The 14090-nt window shown below is 41.3% G+C and overlaps 1 protein-coding gene across 6 annotated transcripts in view; it reads left to right on the top strand.

Moving 5' to 3' along the window:
* The first annotated feature begins 859 nt into the window (after positions 1 to 859).
* Positions 860 to 14090, top strand: part of CCSER1 (coiled-coil serine rich protein 1) — a 617185-nt gene continuing 603954 nt past the window's right edge. For all 6 annotated transcript variants that reach the window (XM_042812628.1, XM_042812632.1, XM_042812630.1 and 3 more), the window contains exon 1: positions 860 to 938. The gene's annotated coding sequence lies outside the window, so the exon portion shown is untranslated. The remainder of the gene's footprint in view (positions 939 to 14090) is intronic.

Below are 14090 nucleotides of genomic sequence, written 5' to 3'. Positions count from 1 at the left end.
CATGCCCACTCAACTGTGTCCCTCAGTGCCACGTCGTCACATTTGCTGAACACCTCCAAGGACAGTGACTCCACCACCTCCCTGGGGAGCCCATTCCAGTGCCCAATCACTCCTTCCGAGAAGAAATTCTTCTTAATACCCAATCTGAATCTCCCCTGCACAACTTGAGGCCATTACCTCATGTCCTATCAATAACAGTTCCTCTGTTTTACCACTTCTTTCTGAATGGAACAGGGGCAGTAAATGCCATGTAACTGCTGCCTTGACCCCAATATTCCAGTTGCACCATTGCTGTGTTAATACAAACGAGACCTTGCCTGTCGTATGGCCACCACTTTCTTAGTGCTCTCTCCCCATTCCATTAATCGAGCACCGTGATGCTCCTGGATTGCGATAGGCAAGCTCCATTGAGAAATAATCACAACACACACATCGGAGGAGAGGATGAGGAAGTGAAATCAGACTGGCGTGCAGCAGAAAAAAATAAACCCTCGAGCAGATGGTGAGCATCAGTACACCGGGGCAGGGCCGAACTGAGACTGGGGTGGGGCTCGGGCTTTCCCCGCTCGGCGCTGCAAGCTGCGGGAGGCACGCAGGGGCGCGGTGCCCACACGCCCACGCCACGCGCGGGGACAGCCGCCACCCAGCGCCCGCGCACCGCCCCGCGCCGGTACACACGCGGAAGCACCGCCCCGGCCCGCCCCCGCCCGCTCGCTCTCTGCCCACACGCCGCCGCTCCGCACACGCAGCCCGCAGCCGCAGCGTGACTGCCTGACCCCGGCCGGATTATTCACCCCCCAGTCGGGAGGGGACGCAGGAAGCCGCCCGGAGATCCGCGGCGCGCGGGCGGAGAGGTGGTGGCGGCCGCGGCGCAGCAGCATCGCAGCACCGCAGCGGGGGTCCCCAACCACCGCCGGTTGCCGGAGGAGCCCGGCCAGGTATAACGCGTCCCTGGTCCTTCCCCGGGCGGCATCGCAGGCCGCGGGGTGCTCCGGGGAGCAGCGCGAGGCTGGGGAAGCGGGCGGGTGCGCGGGGGGGGGGGCGCCCCGCGGTGCCAGGTGCGGAGGTGATGCGGAGGGTATCGCCCCGGGGCGGCCCACCCGCGCCTCCGTGCCGAGTCCGCCGTCCTTCCCCGCTGCCGGGGCGGCTCCCAGCCGGAGGCAGGATCGGCGCTGCCGCAGCCCCACGCCGAGCCCCGGGAGCGCTGGGGATTAACGAGGGCGGCGGAGAGGGGGCAGGCAACGGTGCGAACCGCTTTGTGGTGGGGCGGACGGGGCTCAGCGCCCGCAGGTGTCCCCGGGAGGGGCCGGCGGCATGGCTGCGGGTCAGCGGGGACAGCGGGTCCTTTCCTCGTTCCTTTCGGGCGTTGCGTCTTGCTGTTTATTTATTGTTATTTACGAAGGGATGTGAGATGAACCCGTGGGGATGGTAGGAAGAGAAGTGCTTTCAGAAACGTGGGCGGCTTTGGCGCAGGGCTGGGTTGGGGGCAAGAGCCGAGGGCTCTGCCTGTGTTTTCCAAAAGCACATGGCACGTTCAGAAGGTGGAGCAGATGGTGGTGGTGCTGCTGCCTATTATGGACCGGGTTTGTGGAAATCCCGAGCTTCCTCTGGCTGAATGCTGCGTGGTTTCTCCTGGGTGAAGGAGGTGACCTTTCACGTTTCTGCAAGGCAGAGAAAGTTGCGGCAAGTCTTCTTTCTGAGGAACAGGGTGGGTCTGTTTTTCCACAGAGAAGAGAACCCTCTGAGCTGCGCGTCTCCCTCTTGTCTTTGAGGCTGATGACAGTAAACGTCTCAGCAAAAAGATTGTAGTCTGCTTTATTTTCTGATTGCCCACCTTTATAGTTGAATGCAACTTGAAGGGAGACTCAACATCTCTTCTTATCCTTTTCTGTGCCAGATGTGTTTTTTCTCTCTGGTATGTATTGCACTTGAAGTGTTGAACTCTCAGGGGGCACGGAGGTGGGGGTGTGAGGCGAGGTCTATAAGCTACTTCAAACAACTCTCCGTGCTCACACTTAAGAGGCAGAGAAGGGAACATGTTGTAAAAGCAGCTGAGGAATATATAAAAGTGAAATATTAATGAACTAGAAAAGCTGAGATAGTAAGACGTTGCACCTAATCATTTAGGAAGACTTGTGTATGGCTGGTCGATGTATGTGTGTAGTACAAATGCAATTAGTGTAAAAGGACAACAGGATTTGTATTTCTCTAGCTAGAAGTAATAATAATGTAAGAACCTTTTTTGCATTGGTGATTGTCTTTACCCTCGATTTCTGAGGCTACCATAGAACTGTATTATTGCAGAAACAGTAAAAAAAAAAAAAAAAAAAAAAAAAAAGTGAAATTTAAAATTTTAAAAAAATTAAAAAAAAAAAAAAAAAAAAAAAAAGGTATATTTCAAGAATGCTGTCTTAGAGATGGAATGCAAAAGGCTAACTCAGTCCTGAAATTGCCCAGAGGTTTAGCTTTAGAAAGCCCTCTAGGGGACGTGAAGTTGACTTTTCGCTCTGAGGTTGTTGATCTTCTGTGGTATCCCAAGCAGAGAACAACTCTGGAGAAGGTAATGTGGCTGTCCAGACTATGTTGAAGTGTGTTGTGCCAACAACAAGGGAAGTTTTCTGCTTGGAGTTTATTTATCCACTGAAGTTAAGGGTACGATGGTATCTGTGGTGTTTTGGCTTGTCATCTTAACGTGCGTTTCCAGCTTCTGGATTGCTTTGTACTTAAATGAGTGTATAGAACTGCTGAAGAACATAGCAGGCAAGCAGATCCTCTGCTCTTGTGAAGACTGTCTGGACCTCAGTAGCTCAGTATTTGGAAACAGAAAGAAGTAGAACAAGCGTCAATTTATGCTGTTTGTGTTTGCCTTGTAGTTCAGTTTTTATTTGTTTTCTGAAAAGAATGCTGCGGTGTTGGTGGTGGTGTGGTTGTGTCATTTATTTATTTATTTGCTTTTCTTTCTTAGAAAGAAGCAGATACAAATAGAAACTTTACCCAGCCCCGCTGGGAAAGGTTGCTGACAAGAGCTGAGCTTAGTTTTCTTACTAATGGTGGCAGATCCATTTTCTTTTAGATGCTGATATTTTGCTGCAGTTTCTCAGGCTGCTCATTGGGATGATTTAGTTGAGTAGGAAAGTGTTTTGTCAGTCTATAGAATGCAGTCCTTGGCTGCGTGTCTTGTGGGACTTTTTGGAATAGTTTGTGTACATCAGCTCATGCTCTCTTTGGGAGAGCCAGGTACGGGCCTGAGCAGAGAGATGGACGTGGAGTCATACAAGATGACCTGAGACAATAGGTGGGTGTGTACCATGTCTGGGTCATGTGGAGAGAAAGCATTCAGTACTTAAGTCTGTGAGTCATTTAAAATGCTGAGAAGGTGAAATTTTGTATCTGTGTCTCAGTGTGTGGTTGCACAAAAGCACAGTTGTGCTGCTTAAGCTGCATGCATACGCTTAATGTTTCTCCTGATTCAAACCTAATGCCTCAAATATTTCTAGTAAATGGCTGGACAGTAAACAACTTTAAAATAGATTTGGGAGTGGTTTTGGTTGCTAGATGAATTGTTTTCTAAATTACAAGAGAGATGTCTTCTCCATCTGGCCTAATTCCTGCTCTTCCATGAAGATTCATGGAAAGTTGTCTATCAGGTTCCATGAAGGTTCATGGAAGACACCGTGGCTTTGTTGGATTAGCCTGTCTGGAGTAGATGGAAGGTCGAAACTGCATGCAGTCTATATATGGTTTTCATGTGGGGTTATGAGAAAAACATGTTGTGAAAATAATCTTAATGGTAGATTTTGGAAATCATAAAAAATAGCATGTTCTCAGAACATGGCGTTTCCATGTGGTTTTAATTAGTGGTAGATTAAAACAGGTGAAGCACTGGATGAAGTGGTGTTTTTCTATTGGTGCAAATATTCACGGAAAAGGAACTTCATGGACTTCAAGTCAAATTAATAGGCAGTGCATACTTTATTTTTAGAATAAGCACCAGCTCGTTAGGGGCAGGAGCTGAGCTGCATTCTCTGTCATGCAGAAGTTAATGCTTGTTAGAGGATTCAGTGCCCCAGGTCTTCCACAGTGTAAGTAGTTTTGCTGAAACTGGAGGGGGGGGAATAAAGAAACAAACCAGGGTCTACTTGCTGCTACATATGCATGCTTCCTGAAAAAATGTGTTTGCAGCTTCATTGGGTTGCTCTCTCATTATCACTTTTTTTTTTTTTTTTTTTTTTTTTTGGCCACTTTCTGTAATGACAGTAGGCAGTGTTACCTTGTTAAATGAAGTACATACACTTGAGTGTTAGGCTTTAGCTATTGCATTTGTTGGTTGTGTGGGATGCTGTGTAGAATACAGCTCCTGTAAGCACTTAAAATGCATGGCATGGCTTGTACCTGTAACATTTTGTGCGTATCCTTGTGCTTCAGCAGGAGCCTGTAACTTTGAGGAGGAGCAGCCATCTATTTTACATGCAGTTGTACTGAAAGCCCATGCAGCTGTTCGCTACTTAACTGTCTGGTTATTGTTATTTACTGCTTTTTGTCTTCTGCACGGCGGAGTGTTACCACTTAGATGGTGTGAACTGCAGCTCTGTGACGGAGATACATAGTATGGTTTTTCATTGTGTAGCAACAAAATGTTAATGTTTCCTGCAGAGGTGACTGTTTCTGTCTGAAATACGATCTGTCCTATGAGGGATTGTTATTTTATGCTAAGGATAATTTATAGAAGGGTTGTATAAGCAAAAGGAAACCATGGGCGGGCAGTAATTGCCAAGGGGGGAAAAAAGCACACATGACCAACAAACAAAACAACAAAAAAAAAGCAGGAATGTACATTATTGTCACTTGTACACATTCTGTATATCTTCATAAAAACAACTGTTTAAAAAAAGAAGACCTTGATTGCACTATTGGCAGGTAATAAAAGATTGGAATGATGATATTTCTGTATCAGTAATGTTTTACTTTTGTCTTACTAACTTAATGTATTAGTATGGTTGTTTTTTGATAATCTGTATGTGTGGAAACTGCCTGCAGGTGTGGTAGCAGGACTTCAGTATAAATCGTGCAGTATTTTTTCCTTGAAGTTTCTTTACTAGCAGTTAACTACTTCTCTCTAGGAGTAAAAGCTTTTCCAGCATTTTGTTTTGTTGCTGAGCGTCAGAGAAAGTAGTTCAATCACTCCTAGAATGTAATGACTTTTTACATTATTTAAGGATATGCCACTTAATTTTTTATAATGTTCTAGCATATCAGGAATTTGAGATTCGGCACTCAGGAATGCTTCTGAGGGTCACTGCTGTCTTCCAGTGAGGTTAACCGGCTGTGACAGACTGGAAGAAAAAAACAAAAAGCAAGCTCTTGGCCTCTAAATTTTTATAGTACAAATAATTGCTTCAGAGAATATATTGGCTCCCATGCGTTTTTAGCTTTGGTGTTCTTTTCTGGTGTGGCTTCTTTTACTCTTGTTCTTTTGGCTGCTTTTCTGCTCCTCCTTCATGATATGCCTTCTTGATGTGATCTTTTCAAATGTTATAGTGAAAAAACACTGATACACCAGTGTTAGGGGGACAGAAAAGAGATAATCTTAAGGTCCCTTCAAACCCAAGCCGTTCTAAGATATACTGCTGTGGGGTTTGTTCTGATGTGAATAGTAGAATAACTGCCCTGCAAAAACTAAGATTGTTTATCATTTTTTTATTAATTGCCAGCATACTTGTTACCTTAGTCTGTACAAGAAAAAAATTAATTTTTTAAATTTGTGCAGGAATTAAATGTGTGTACTGTAACAATATAAGTGGTAACAAGTTAATTTAATTTGCAGTATTCAGAAGCATTAATATACTGCTTCAGTAAGCAAGTTCTACCACTAATATATTAATAATTTTCTCTTCATATTGCTGAAGGGAATTGACTGGTAGAAAATGCCAGTTCAGAAAATGGTGTGGCTTTCTACATACTTACTTAGAGCAATGTGATGCTTTCTGTTGTTGCAGGTTCTTCCAGTTTTACAGACCTCCCAAAATACCTTGAGAGCAGATAATAGTCTCAGCCAAATTCATGGTGTCTGTTGTGCTTAAAATGATAAACTAGCCACAGATATTATTGGATATATATTGATGCATGTTAATTTTGTAGTAATTCTAGATATTAAAATCTTACATTTATTGAGGCACTCAGCATGTGTGGGAAAATGGCATTTATGGACTGACTTCACATAACACACATGGTAGTTTTCCTATATACGTAGAAATGTGAATATTGTGGTATAATCTCTTGTTACAAGACTACATTAAGCAAACAAACAAACCCAAAACATACCACACAACATTAATACGTGAAAGCACACTTACCCTGCTGGGAAGGACTTGGAGATCCTGACGGATGAGAAGCTGGACATGAGCCAGCAGTTTCTTGCAGCCCAGAGGGCCAACAATATCCTGGTCTGCATCAAGAGAGGGGTGGCCAGCAGGGAGAGGGAGATGATCGTCCTCCTCTACTCTGCCCTTGTGAGGCCCCATCTAGATTACTGCGTCCAGGTCTGGAGCTCCCAGTACAGAAAGGATGCAAAGCTTTTGGAGCAGGCTCAGAGGAGGTCAATGGGCTGGAGCACTTATCCTTTGAAGAAAGATAGAGGGAGTTGGTGTTTTTTAGCTTGGGGAAGAGAAGACTCTGGAGAGACCACACTGAAATCTTTCACGACGTGAACCAATCTCTTTATGCTGGTAGATAGATAGTGATAGGACAAGGGGAAATGGGTTTAAACTGAAAGAAGGGAGGTTTAGATTAGATCCTGTGAAGGAATTCTTCACTTAGTGTGTGGTGATGTCACTGGCCATCCAGACAGGCTGTGGATATCCCATCCCTGGAGGAGTTCGAGGCCAGGCTTGATGGGCTCCTGGGCAATCTGACCTAGTGGCTGGCAACTCTGCCCATGGCAAGGGATCAGAACTAGGTGATCTCTGGATCCCATCCAACCCACGTCATTCTGTGATTCTATGACTGTCTTTCAGAGACACTGTAGGAAGGCATACTAATTGCTCTGTGTACATTCCTTCTCTTAGAGATTAAGGAACTGCTAAGGAACCTTATGTGGATGGATACTTTCTATTTACTTTTAGTTTTGCCGCTTTCCAATGTGAAAGTAGATGTGGCATAAGGAATGCTGTTTGCAAAGTTTTGCAGGCTCCACAAAATAATGTGGTTTTGTCATGTGTGAATTATCCAGTGTCTTACAGGTGTAGGTGCAGTCACCATACTGTGGATAAAAGACTGAAGAATCCTGATTTGTTACTATTTCCAATCCAATTTTTATGTATCCGCCATAAGCTCCTTTGGAAAAGTTGATCTCTGTAAGGCAATGGTTAAACTGCTACTGATTTTAATGAGATCTTGATTATAACCTTAAATAATATTTTATAATCGCTGTAGTTTACTTTGTATGTAATTATTTTTTAATTGAATTTTTCCAGAAGTTACTAAGCATGTGACTTGCTGTCTTGGTTTTCTCTTTTGTCTCATTATTGAATTCTTAGTGTCACTAAAAATAAAGCTATCTCAATATTTCTTATGATGTTTTGAAAGTCTTGAATAATAGAAAAAGGAATTTCAGAATGTCTGAAGCACTGCAAATGCAAGAGACATGAATTAAGTTCAGTGTGTCTGAAAATAAACTGATCGGTACCTAGAGGCACCTAGCCTGTACTAATGGCAATTATACTAAGGTGCAATGCCAAGTGGGAAACAAGATATTTATAGTTTTGACAAAACTCAACTAGAGCAGAGTTTAAAAATACCAAAGATGTTAAAATGCTCGCCTCGATTTTAAATATTCAGAGGAAAAATATAGGAAAGCAGTAGGAAGCATATGAGGTTTGGAAAAGCCGTATCTCAAAATCAAGTTCAGAGTTGTGGAAAGCATGCATATGGAGTACATGGGGAGGAAATAAAAGGAACACAGATGAGTAAGTTTGTCAACTGTTAGGAGCTGACACTACAAATGACTTCTTTTTATCTGCTAATCTGTTTCATAGCTGGTAGACTCTTGGGCATCTGCTGAGATGGGAGAAATAAAAAAAGGCAGAGGAGAGTTGGTGGGGAATGAAAGTAAAATCAGCTGTTCTGTTCTCCTGACTCTTTGTTCTACCCTTCCACAAAGAGGTTGCCAGAAGAAATTCAGGGATTAGTCACATTAGCTGCAAAGTAATCTCTATCCTTTCTTAAGCCCTCATATTAACATCCTGATCTTGGTCAAATGGGTTTCTGGTGGCTGACTGTCTTTGCCACATCCTCTGTGAATTTTATACCACTACTGACTCATGTCTCTCATTAAGATGGTAATATGCAAATTGGGAGTTCTGTCTGTTAAAGGTAGGTTTTGTTTTAGATTAAACTTCTAACAGGCAGAAATGGGAACCAGAAGCAACAGGGCTGTTCTAGACTGTTAGATCTGCAGCTCTGCTACACATATGTGTAATAATATACGGAGAAGTTACTCTGAACTTGGTTTGTTTAGAGTTTGTTAAGCTAAGGCTATGAAAGAAGTTGCCCTATGAGATAAAGCCTGATATCTTGATAATGAATCTGAAGCTTTTTTGTCAAGAGACAAAGATCATTTATGCCTACAGCAGTTTCAAATTAGTAATGTTAACAGATGATGTAGACTATGGCATTATAGAACTTGAATGAAGTTTATAGCTAACACATCTATTACTTGGCTGGGAGGGATCATTGTTATACTCTAGGCACCTTAGGGATCAATTTTCTGGGTAAATAGCACATTGAAATGTATATTTGCATATAATATAAGTATTTGTGGAAGGTAGAAAGTAAGCATTGCTTTCAGTTGTAAGGTAGGCTCCGTTCTAGTTGTCATTTACTTGCTTCGCTGCAGTAAAATCCAAAAATACGTTCAGCTTTTAAAATCCACTCCCGGTTCTCTAATAACTGAGGAGTGGAAAAGATAATAAAACAAAAAAAATACTACTTACTCTGTTTTGAGGTAGTTTAATGTGTTATGTGCAGCACGCTTCTGAAAGCTGTGTATTAGCACTGCTCACATTACAGCCACGGTTAAAAATGGCCTCAGGGTGATACTATTTATTGAAGAAGGTAAGCAAGTACTTACTACTGCAAAATATTGTGAGAAACTTTAGTGTACCCACTTTTATACGTTTTCATTTGGTTAAGAACCTACAGTGAAGTTGTTCTACTATGATTCTACATCCTTTGAAAATAGATGAAGGGGGAAAAAAAGGAAGCATTTCTGTATTCAGGTTTAGGATTTATTTTCTTCCCCTATAGTTTGCCTTTGGCTGGGTCAATACATGTAGCTTACAAAACGCTGAAGCTGAAAACCCGAGAAATGGTAACACACTTATGCAGCACTATATCTTGATGCAATGTTTTCTAAATATAGACTAAGTCCTTGTCCTAAAGAGTTTGTATAGTTCAAATAAAACAAGATGTGACATGACACAGAACAGCTTGAGAGAGGCAAGAGAACTAAAGAACTGCTTTGAGAATTTAAGTGGGCTTGAAATGACAGTGAAAATGATGCTTCACCAAATATCATCATCAGAAACAAAACAACAACAACTGAAAAAAAAAAAAAAAAAAAACAGTAACAGAAAAACCAGAGTTTGAGCTCTTCTGTTGCTTGTGTGGGGTTCTTACTACTGGTTTGCATTTTTTTTTTTTTTTTTAATTTATTAAATATATGAAATGTATGTAGATGTTTTAAAGGTAATAAACAATGAAGAAATTAAGAGCTGTTCGCAAGTGCTTGTGGGACCAGATCCTCAGCTAGTGTCACAATACTGCTTCCTTTGGTGGAGCCAAATGCGCTATTGCCCATACCTCCTGTTTGGCCTTGTATTGTGCTGAGCAGTAACTGCCAATGCTGAGTGAGAGACGGAACGGGCTGACATCGTGACAGCTTATGAACTGCAGTGTTTTTAGCAGTGGTATATTGTTGGTTCTCCTCCATTCCTCTTGAATCTTGCTCTCTGTCCCAGAAGTAGAGCATGAAGCTTGCAAAGATTTGGTGAAAGAAGCATGAAAGAAGTCTCAAACCTTAGTTAAGGCTTTAGTAAGCATTATGAAATTTGAGGGAAGGAAGAAGCTGTTGTGAGATCTCTGGTTGAGAGAGGAGCTGCCTGGTAAGCTCATTCTTTGTTTAGTATCAAAGAGTTGACCTAGAAGAGGATTCTTGTACATGTCCTGGCTGCTGGGAGCTTCTTACATTGAAATGAGCTAACCACAGCATGCGAACCTATTGGAAACTAAACCTTGTTAGATCTGATATTCATAATGATATGTGAGAAAAAAAGCCTGAGAGGCTTTCTTAATCTTTTTTAATTTACTTTTTGATGATCTTCCTCCTTCCCCCTAGGTTATTTTTCCATGACCTTTTCCAAAAGTTGGGGGTGGAGCACTCATTCAGGGTGTTGGACTGATGCTTGGCTCCTGAGAATTGATTTGTTCGGCCCATATACTAGTTTTGTTTGCACCACCTGAAGGCTTGATTTTGTTTTTTAATACTTAACTAACTGAAGTCGTCTAGGAAGGATGTTGCAGGTATGGAGTTTTTGTTCAACTCAGCTTTTGACTGAAGGGTAATGGGCGCTGTATTAAGTTTGTTTTCATTGACAGGCAGTGAATCTGTCATAAGAGTCAAAGAAGGCCAGGTTTGACTTCTGTGCATTGTGTGTTGGAAAAGGATGAGGAAAGCTCAGACAAATGCTGCTGCTGTGGTTTGTAATCTGGATGAAAGTTGCCTGTTACAGGTACCAGTTAAAGATGGGAAACTGTAGTGAATCACATTAATGGTGAGCATCTCTTTGATTCTTCTAGGTTAAAAAGGTGTAGGAAGTAGAGAAGCTTCAGATAGAGGCATGTGTTTTCCTATGTGATAGCACAACACTGAGCAATTAATAACTAAGACAAGATCCAAATAAACCAAAGTGTGCAATCCTACCAATGTTTTTCAGTGATTTGTTGCTCTAGTAGAGAATAAGCTTGAAAATAAAGTAAAGTAAAGTTGTGACAGGGGGAACTTATTATGTATGGAAGCATAAGTTTCAGTACTTTAGTACTAGCATTCAGAAAGCACATTATGTTTCTTATCTGTAGCTGATCACAACTGATGTTGAAGAACAATGTAGAGAATAAGCATACAAACGATGTTTGTCCTGAACTGTGAAAAATAAGATATGAGTGCTTGGCACAAGTAGCAAAAGCAAAAACTTACTCATGTTGTTATTTACTTCAAAAAACAGGTTGGACAGACTGCTGTGTAGTGTTTATTCAAGAGCTTAAAATGAGCTTGATTTGCTCTGCTAGACAGGTTTGTATTACTGCATTCCAGTGAAACCATGTGCTGAGCTTGCGTGCAGGAAATGCACCTGTTTGTTGGGAAAAAAAATTTCAGCTGAGATATAGTGGTATGCTGGGGACAACAGGGTTGACTCCAAGGTGAAGCATCCTTTCTAACCTGGAATTCTTGCCTTGAAACTGTGATAGTTTTGCATCTGTTCATGTTAGTTGTGCTTCAGTTAGTACTAGTTGTACTCGGGTTGCTGTATGTGTGTATTAGCCCTTTTGTAATTTATCAATTATGAATAATAATAATGCAGGAAAGCTGTGTTTCAAGGGCTTTTTATTATCTTGAATGCCACAAATCTATAATACTTAGAGATTTACTAGAGGGATTTAATAAATCTATGACAATAGAAACAATTACAGAGGTGGTGAAAAGAATCCTTGAATGCCTTATTTTTATTTCCCTAGAGTTAATCTTCACATATCAAAGTAAATTAAGCAGAATATGCTGCTTAGATGGGTTTTGTTTTGGGGGGGGATTCCCAAGTCAAAAGCTATTGTGCAAAAAATGTAATTCTCTTTATTCACTGTCCTACAATCTTTACTTGAAGTCAGTGTAAATGCAGAATCATATTCTACATCCATTCATGGTACTGAGGAAAAGACACCTGTCACTAGCGGTATGTATAGGCTCAATATAAGTAGGTTGTTCTGAAGGTCATGCATCCTGTTCTTTTCAAATTAAAACAGCTATAACGAGAACAATAACACTACTTGATCAAACAAATTCTCATCTACAGAACACTGTTTTTCAACATAGTCACCACCACTTAGTAGTTGCTATAAAAAATGCACGAGAGTCTGCAAGCTGCGCTCATAAAAGACTACATGGCCATCCAGAATGTAGCTTGTCTTTCATGTTTTTGTTGCCACTACTGAACCCAACTATTCACCAGCTCATTGTGCTCCCATCCGCTGTTTGATCTCCATAAATGTTCATCAAGTGTTGGTGAATTGTAATGGGTGCCACGTTTTCCGCACTTAGGAATGAAATGACACAGCTTTGCTTCATTCTGCAGTTCAGCATCAGATTGTCATTTTGTCAGACTGCCCCTTTGCTGCCATATGTCACACAGCAACAAAATGTAGCCAAATATTGGTGGGAAGATTCAGCTTCTACTGCCATACCATCAACATCCATCGCTGACATCATGGATGACCATAATAAAGTAGGAAGCATTTTTTTTGGTGCAGCCCTCCCACATTGCATTATTTTTCATTATTTCAAAAGCTACTTTGCCATGACTTTTTTTTTTTTTTTTTTTTTTTTTTGGTTAAGTAGATTGTTGCCATTAGGTGATTAATGTATTAATGTATTTAATGTCCCCTTCAGATGAACACATGATTTCTCTACAACGAGTACCAGGTCCTAGTCTGTTGTATCAATCTGTGAAGATTTTTGTAAGGAATGTTTTGCTGTGTATCTAGTTTTCATAATCAATTGAGTACCTATGGAGGTGTGCTCTCCAAACATCTATTTAACACTCTTGGGATTTTCCTGCTGTGTGCTGTTTACTGGAGAAAACAGATTTGGTGGAAACTGGAATCATTCTGGTTAGATGTGAAACAGAGTATATTTCATATTTGCTTATTTGTCAAGGAATAAATACAAACAGAGATGAATTTCACTGTTTATTATGTTATGCTAATCTCTATATCTACATCTGATTACGAAAGGAAAAATAAAAAGCCACCAGTAGGCTTTAAAAGTTTCTACCATCTCTCCTGGTGCTTACCCTTCAATTGCTGTAAGGGTGAATATTGTGAGCAGCTTGAAAGGCTCCCTAGTGTGTTGTAACCTTCAATACTATTTTTATCTTGTCTGTCTTTTGGGTTCTTAATGTTCATATGGAATATACATATAAGTGTGTGTGTGTATATATATATATATATATATATATATATAGCTTTGGATTTGGGACATTCTTTCTATACTGCATATGAAATTACACCTTGCACAGTGAAGTTTTCACAAACAACAAGTCACTCAGGTCCACTGTAAAAATAGTAGTAAGTGGAAGGATGTGCTTTCTGCTCTGTCCATCCTTGAGGTTTTTACCCTGTTTGCTTTCTGTTTCTCCAAGTCAGTATCACACAGATGATTACACCCTTCAGCTAACTTTCTGGATTGTGTTCATCCTTCATCCTTGTCTGACATTTTACTGTTCCTGTGTGCTGCGGAGATCTTGTTGGATGTGAAGCTGCAGGAAGAGGGCTGGCATATGCTTTCATCAAGACAAGGGCTTTCTGGCAACTCCTGGCCTACTTTATGGTGTGTATGAGCTACTGTAGTTGAAAGGAATATGATTGCTTGTGATTGCTGTGGAGAAACAGGCTGTTGTATTTTGAAGAGCTGAGTGAGGTATGAAATTCACAACACTGTTTTTGCTGTGCTGAATTACCTTGTTTATCTAACTTGCATTTTGTCACTGTCCTGAATGTAATAAACAGTATGTCGTTCAAGCTAGTCATGACCTCTGTGAGCTTTTGAGAAAATACTTCTGTTACTGGAAAGCTGGGTTAATCTCTCCCTAAATCTCTAAGTAATTCAGGCTGTTACTGTGGTTTCAGCGCTTTTCCATGGGAAGCACAGACTGGTCAAATGATGGAGATCAAGATTGTAACCTACAGATGCAATATCTGAGAATCAATCCCTGCATTTTTTAATATAAATGAAAAATGTATTTAAATACTGAAAATATTTTCAA

Source organism: Centrocercus urophasianus, unplaced genomic scaffold (genome assembly GCF_019232065.1).
Source record: "Centrocercus urophasianus isolate 14NV4802_14NV808 unplaced genomic scaffold, USGS_Curo_1.0 seq_13, whole genome shotgun sequence".
NCBI classification, from domain to species: Eukaryota; Metazoa; Chordata; class Aves; order Galliformes; family Phasianidae; genus Centrocercus; species Centrocercus urophasianus.
Note: the sequence above shows the minus strand (reverse complement) of the source record. Positions and strands in the feature narration are given on the sequence as shown.